The sequence below is a fragment of the Schistocerca nitens genome, chromosome 5 (genome assembly GCF_023898315.1).
Source record: "Schistocerca nitens isolate TAMUIC-IGC-003100 chromosome 5, iqSchNite1.1, whole genome shotgun sequence".
NCBI lineage: Eukaryota > Metazoa > Arthropoda > Insecta > Orthoptera > Acrididae > Schistocerca > Schistocerca nitens.
Genome location: NC_064618.1, coordinates 477,297,455 through 477,304,887, shown reverse-complemented (window position 1 = coordinate 477,304,887; position 7,433 = coordinate 477,297,455). Strand labels below are relative to the sequence as shown.

Genomic DNA, 7,433 nt, shown 5'->3' with positions numbered 1-7,433 from the left:
GGGATTAATGTATACTGACGTGGCAAGAGTAAAATCAGTCTTGGTGGAAGTTCATAAAACTTAACATATTTCGGAAGAAAGTGGTAAATGTAATGAGATTTCAGAGAAAGTGTTTAATACTACTCCATATGCTATAGGTAGGTTCAAGAAGTGGGAAGAAGAATAAGATAAGCAAATGGAGGAAATGTTAGAAATAATTGTTTTTCTTTCTTTTTGTCAATGGACAGAAATACATAACTTAGAGTGGAAAAATGATTTTTAGAACTCATTTGACCAGTATAAAACAGAAATATCAGTATCTAGCAGAATTTGTAGATCAGAATTTCGATAAACACAAGAGCAATGCCAACAGTAATGTTAATAAAAGTAAAGCTAAGGTAAAAGACATTGCAAAAGTAAAGAAGCTAAGCAGCAAAACGTGAGTTTACATATAAATCGTAAAGTGAATGACTGAGTTTGAATCCTTGCAAAGTGAGTGAGAGAAAGTGAAACTTGAACATGCAGGGAACAGTTAAGCGTAACTTGGTAACGCAGAGTATGTTTTCATGCTTACTTGCCCTAGCATCCTATCACAATAGAATAAACTCAAGACCTAAATGAAGACAGTACTTATTCAGTCTCCAAAAACCAGCAAGAGGTGTGCAGGACGAAATACAGAACCTTTTTTTTATGGAAGATAGTATGTTAAAGCAGCAGCAGCAGTTCGTAACATTAAGAACACAGCGAAGGAAAGATGAATAATCGGTAGAAAGAAATTTTAACATTATCAATAGAAAAATCTTAGGCACAGGCAGTAGGTAGCCAAACACGTCCAGCGAAGATTCAACCACAGAGAAAACTTGAAATTAGTGTCAGAGAACAAGAGCACAAACTGTTAATAGTACAGAACCTATAGGTGCATTGTTTATTGGGGATTGACTTTTTACTGAATGTTGGAAGAAAAATTAATTTTTATGAAGATAAGTTGCAAATTCAGATGAAGGGATAATAAGTGAAAGTTGTTTTGACTGGTGAGATGGACAGTTAAAAAAGAAAATTCGAATTAGTAAATGTTATAGTGTTTATCTACTAATGATAGGCCATGAAATGATTTGCAATTAAGTGTGAATCAAGTGCTGATGCCATGAAAGCAATTGATGACAAGGTGTGTAAGTATGAATATTTACATTAAGGAAATAAGAAAGGGCTCGATACCACTTTCTTCCAGAGAGAAGTTAAGCCCCACAAATCTTTTGCATTATACTTACCTGATTCCTTACCCCTGACGAGCTATAGTAGTAAGTAAATATCTGAAATGTTAGTGTGGATTGTCACGGATGAAAATAATAGGCCATAGAACAATGACTTGGTTGTAGACGATTCTCGTGGGCCTTCAACCGCTGTCAGATAATAAAAAAATGTTAGAACGAAATACTAGACAAGTATTGATTTACACTCATGGTATTGGCAGATTCTTTTACAACAGCGTTCCTTAACCTTTGTGCCTTTTTACACAACATTCAGGAAAGTAGCTTTAGAAAAGCGATAAAAATTAGCGCCTGTACGACTTTTGGAACAAAAACAGTACAACAACTTAAGATTTATTTGTGCTTACGAACAGTGAATGAGGTGGTATTAGGATGGACCATAGGTTTGTAGCGCTTTTATTTTTCCTTGTTGCTATTTCGATTGCTAGCGGTTTAATTATCTACTGGGCAACGGCCTTGCCGCAGTGGATACACCGGTTCCCGTGAGATCACCGAAGCTACGCGCTGTCGGGCGTGGCCGGCACTTGGATGGGTCACCATCCAGGCTGCCATGTGCTGTTGCCATTTTTCGGGGTGTACTCAGCCTCGTGATGCCAATTGAAGAGCTACTCGACCGAATAGTAGCGGCTCCGGTCAAAGAAAACCATCGTAACGACCGGGAGAGTGGTGTGCTGACCACACGCCCCTCCTATCCGCATCCTCATCTGAGGATGACACGTCGGTCGGATGGTCCCGATGGGCCACTTATGGCCTGAGGACGGAGTGCTTTTTTTAAAAATTATCTATTGTCATTTTTTACTTGTTGTTCACTGTTGCCATTTGAGTTTATATATTGTCATTTTGTCATTTGGATACAGCTAGTCGAGCTGTGAACGCTAGAATATAGAGCGCCAAGTGGAGAAATCGGAACATTTGCAACATATTCTTTTGTCTGAGTTCAATAAATGGGTGACAACAGTCAGAAACATTTGCGCCATGTAGGGGGATAATGCCATTGAGCAGAACACGGCAAGAAGGTGGCTTTCTTGTTTAAAGAAGTATCGTCTTGACATTAGCGACTCTCCACGTTCAGGAAGACTTTTGGGGGAGATCGTTTAAATGCATCAATCCACAATGATCCATGTGAGTGTACTCGAAACTAGCGAATGTGATGAAATGTGACCATTCCACCGTCGTGTAACATTTGTATACAGTGGGAAAGGATAAAAAATCGGGGGTATGGGTACCGCATCCTCTAGGCCAAAATCACAAAAATGAATTTGTGGTTATACGTCGATCTCTACTTGCTCGTCATCAATTGGCTCGTGAACGGAAGCGACCATTCCTATTCTGTATCGTTGTTGATGACGAGAAATGGTGTCTTTATGCTAACAAAAGGAAAAGAAAGGAATGGTCAATCCCAAGCAAAGTAGCAACTCGCCGTACAAAGACCAGCGCGCATCCACAAAAAATAATGTTATGCCTCAGGTGTAACAGTGACGGTGAGGAGTACTACAAGTGGCTTCCCCGAGGTGTAACCAACATTGTTCACATTTATTGACAACAGGAGACGTCTCGTAGAAACAATCGGAGAGCAACGACCAGGAAGATTGCGTGAAGGGATGCTACCCCACGACAACGTCCGCTTGCACTCTGCTATGCTTCCAAAAAGCACTACACAGCAGTTGTATTTGGATGTCATTCCGCACCCGCCATATTCACCTGGTCTTGTGCACTCATATTTTCACCTTTTCCGCTCTCTATCGAACAACCTTCAAGGAACTTCCTTTCACGGTGAAAATGCACTCTCAACGTGGCTAGACGACATCTTCGCCACAAAACTACGTGATTTCTACAGTCGCGGAATTGAAAAGTTACCCCAGAGTTGGTTTATGACTAAAGTGTCTGTTCTGTAGTGTTTATTAAACTCACGAAAAAAACGCTACGAAATGATGCACCAGACGGCAACCTAGCAGATGGCAAACTCTCTGCAATGAGGAAATGACTGCACAAGGCGTGATTGCAGCAGGCCATTTAAATCACCACCATTGTCCGCCTGCACATAGATCCACTTAAGTCCGTACCATTCTGTCGTCTACCAACAGACAAGTAAGGCGAATTAAACTTTGTAACCTTCACACACTGGCACGCGCGCACACACACAAACGTTGCTTTAGAGAGAGAGACTCAAGGAAACATATTCCGTTCAGATTTTCGAGTCATAGCATTCAACATCGGGCACTACATTTGGTCCTAAATTGTCTGAAGGAATTTCTATCGCTGCGTTAACCTGTGTTTTATGAGATGATCCACTGGAGAAATTGACTGTTTATGTGAATAATTTGTTAATTATGACGGAGACTTGGGAAGAAAACTTAGAACTAATCAAGGGAGTACTGCAAGTTTTTTCGGTACTGGAGTAATAGTAAATCTCATAAATCAAAATTCCAATAGGATAAAGTAAAATATTGTCGACAGTTCGTACCGTGTAAGGAATAGTACCTGCTCTAGAGGAGGTCAGTGCTATTACGAATTTTCCAAGGCAGTACAACAACAACCAACTGAGATTATTGCCCGGGTTTTGTAATTTCTATCGACTTTTTGTGAACATAAACGAAGAAAGGAACATTTACAAGTTTATCGTGTGAAGATTTCAAGAGGGAAAAGTGTAAGGCGAATACTGTTTACAATCCCAATATGAATCAAGAATTCGGTATCATAACAGGTATGTCGGAATTTGGCTTGGAATACAACCTAATTCAGGTCCGAGAAATTGATGGAAAACCAACCTTCTGTACAATAGGATTTTCTAGCAAAGACTTAAAGGCATGCGAACGAGCCTACTCAGTGACTGAGAAGCGCTCGCAATTATGGTATGATTCCGACGATTTCATTACTGCCTGCACGGAGAGTACACCAAGGTTCTTACGGATCACAAGGCAGTGAGTTCTCTTTTGATTTGAAAATTGCTCCATCCAGACTCCCTAGACGGACGCTTTCCTTCATCAGTGTCATTCTAAAATACACTGCCTGACAGAAAAAATGAAGTAACCGCAAGGCAAGATCAGATGTCACCGTAGTTCCGTACACATACGCACCATTCCTAGGTATATAGATGATTAGGTTTGCAGTTCCCTGTGGAAAATACAGTGAAGAGCTAAAGAAGCTGATATAGGCATGCGTTTTCAAATGCAGATATATGTAAACAGGCGGAATACGGCGTTAGGTCGGCAACGCCTATATAAGACAACAAATGTCTGGAGCTGTTGTTAGATGGTTTACTGCTGCTACAGTGGCAAGTTATCATAATTTAAGTGAGTTTGAGCGTGGTACTGTAGTCACCGCACGAGCGGTGGGACCAGAATCTCCGAGGTAGCGATGAAGTGGGGATTTTCCCGTACGACTATTTCACGAGTGTACCGTGAATATCAGGAATCCGGTAAACCATCAAATCTACGACATCGCTGCGGCCGGAAGAAGAAGCTGGAATGACGGGACCAACGACGACTGAATAGAATCGTTCAACGTGACGGAATTGCAACCCTTCCGCAAATTACTGCAGTTTTCAATGCTGGACGATCAACAAGGGGCAGCGTACAAAGTATTAACCGAAACATCATCGACATTGGACTGTTGATGAATGGAAAGTTGTTGCCTGGTCGGACAAGACTCGTTTCAAATTATATCGATCGGGTTGACAACCTCATGAATCCTGCATGTCAGCAGAGGAGTGTTTAAGCTGGTGGAGGCTCTGTAATGGTGTGGGGAGCATGAAGGTGGAGTGATAGGGACCCCTGATACTAGATAGACGATTAACTCAGTAATCATTTATCAAAAACTTATTTCTTCTGTCTTTTCCTTATATTTCTTGGATGTACGACGGACGTTCAATAGCTAATGCAGCAAATATTTTTCTGAAATCAGGGTGGTTTTATTCAGGATTCCGACATAGAATATTATTCATATTATTCCCCACTCTCTTGGCTACAAAACCAATTTTTCATCATAATCTCCATTCAGTGCGATGACTTTACGCCCCCTTGCTGGGCGGTCCTGCACGTCTGCATTATGTGACTCCACTGACCGACGGCGAAGCCAACGTCTTATATGGATATGGTGTCTGTCCGAAAGAATAGACACCATGTACATATAAGTATATAGTTTTGGCAGTACCGGCCATGACCTTTCTCTTCTGTGCGGATGTAAACTTGTTACCCGAAATCTTGCGGGACTTAGTAAGAATGTCTTACATTAATAATGAGTGTGTAGGGACACTACGAATGTAGTGTGTGGACATATAAGGTGAGAATGTGGGTCTCGCGGGAGGCGTGCGCGAGATAGTCCTTTCAGTCGTATTACCCTCTGTCCTCTCCGTGGCTCCGATGGATAGAGCGTCTGCCATGTAAGCAGGAGATCCCGGGTTCGAGCCCCGGTCGGGGCACACATATTCACCTGTCCCCGTTGATATATATCAACGCCCGTCAGCAGCAGAAGGTATTAATATATAATTCTCATTTTGAGTCAACGACTTGCTGCATCAATAAACTCCCATCATCTATGTACGGCTTCCACTGGAGTGCACCTCTCGTTGAACCAAACGGATGGAAGTGGGAAGAGGCGAGATCCGGGCTGTAGGGTGGAAGACGAAAAACGGTCCGGTGAAGTTTTGTGAACTCTTCTCTGGTGCAAAGGTTTGTGGGAGGCCTTGCGTTGTCATAGAGAAAAAGAAGTTCGTTTGTAATTTTGTGGCGGCGAACACGCCGAAGGTGTTTCTTCGGTACCCTGAGGATAGCACAATGCACTTACGAGCGAATCGTTGCACCGCGAGGGAGGACATCAAACAGAATAAACCATTCTGAGTCCCAGGAGACCATCGCCATGACTATTGGCAGCGGGTGCGGTTTTGGATTTTTTCTTCAGGCTGGAAGTTGTGAAGGCATTGCTAATTACGCATATAAAAATTTTTTTCGTGATTTTCTTTGGATTTATATTCTTTTTCGTTTGCTCATATGGGCATTTCTAATTGTGATTATGTAACATTCTACTGTGGTTTTTAAATGTAAAGATGTAATTGTGATTATTTCGTTTGCCAATAGATAAATATGGTTCTTGCTTTGTACCTGTGGTAAAGTTTATGAAGTTCTCTTTTGGAATATTATTAATTGTGAAAAATGCAGTCAATAACATTTATAAAGGTTTATGTAATTTACGATATCGGTATAACATCTATAGACAGGGGACAGCGATAGTGATATGGAGAGTTGAAAGGTTGTTGCGTAGTAGAGGGGATGGTGGATGGCGTGTCTGTGAAGCGTTCGCGGGAAAAATAGTACTGTGTTCCGTGAGAAGCATACGTAATTGTATGGGCAGTGATACCGAACTATCAGATTGTTAATTCTCTTTACCACTGCGGTATGTAATGCCATCGCCAGCGAACTTTAAGAGCAAATAAACCGGACTGTGAAAGTGCCGCTAACATTACTTTGTTGTGGCCGATACGAACTGTGCCTTTATTCGAATGAACTTTGCTGGTATTGGTTTTGGGTGGTGGAACTGTTGTATATCACATTCTATCAAGCCATGAAAGTGAAGACTAATTAACTGTGCAATATAAATGGCTTTCAGTGACATTGTCGAAGTTTGAAATGCGAGAACAGAGTGGACATTGTTTACGGTGTGCTTCACATACATGAACAATTCTATGAACTGTGTATTTGTGGCTAAGACTATATGAATGCGACGAACCGTGTAATTAAGGACGATAGCGTCACGGACAGTGCATAAAGTGTAAAAACGAGCGATGTCTACGTCATGTACTTTGAAAGAGAGGACATGTCAACAACGTTCGTATACTGGCGTCTTGTGATTTGTTAATCACCACGGCGTTAATGATACAGCTGTGCCGGAACTTTATTTGCGTTTCGCCGGAGAAGATTAACCAGCGGAACTGTCTGTATCCTGCTCTCATCATCGTAACCCGCCGCTTCGTATGCAGCAAAAAGTTAAGGGATTTCGCTGAACGCTATCCCCTGACCTAGAAACTTTCTTTCTCTATTATAAGTATAAGAATTACAGACTCTGTTTAATTAAATTCTTTGTTTAGTTTGTTTGCTTTCTGCTAACGAAAATAAAATTACAGTCAGTGAAATAAAAGTTGCCTGGTAGTCATTGTTGAAACACCAGTAAATATAAACTTCTTCCTCTCAT

At 41.4% G+C, this 7,433-nt stretch overlaps 1 pseudogene; it reads left to right on the top strand.

The window, feature by feature from the left end:
* The first annotated feature begins 1,693 nt into the window (after positions 1-1,693).
* On the top strand, positions 1,694-1,811 carry LOC126261501 (5S ribosomal RNA; annotated as a pseudogene).
* The last annotated feature ends 5,622 nt before the right edge of the window (positions 1,812-7,433 follow it).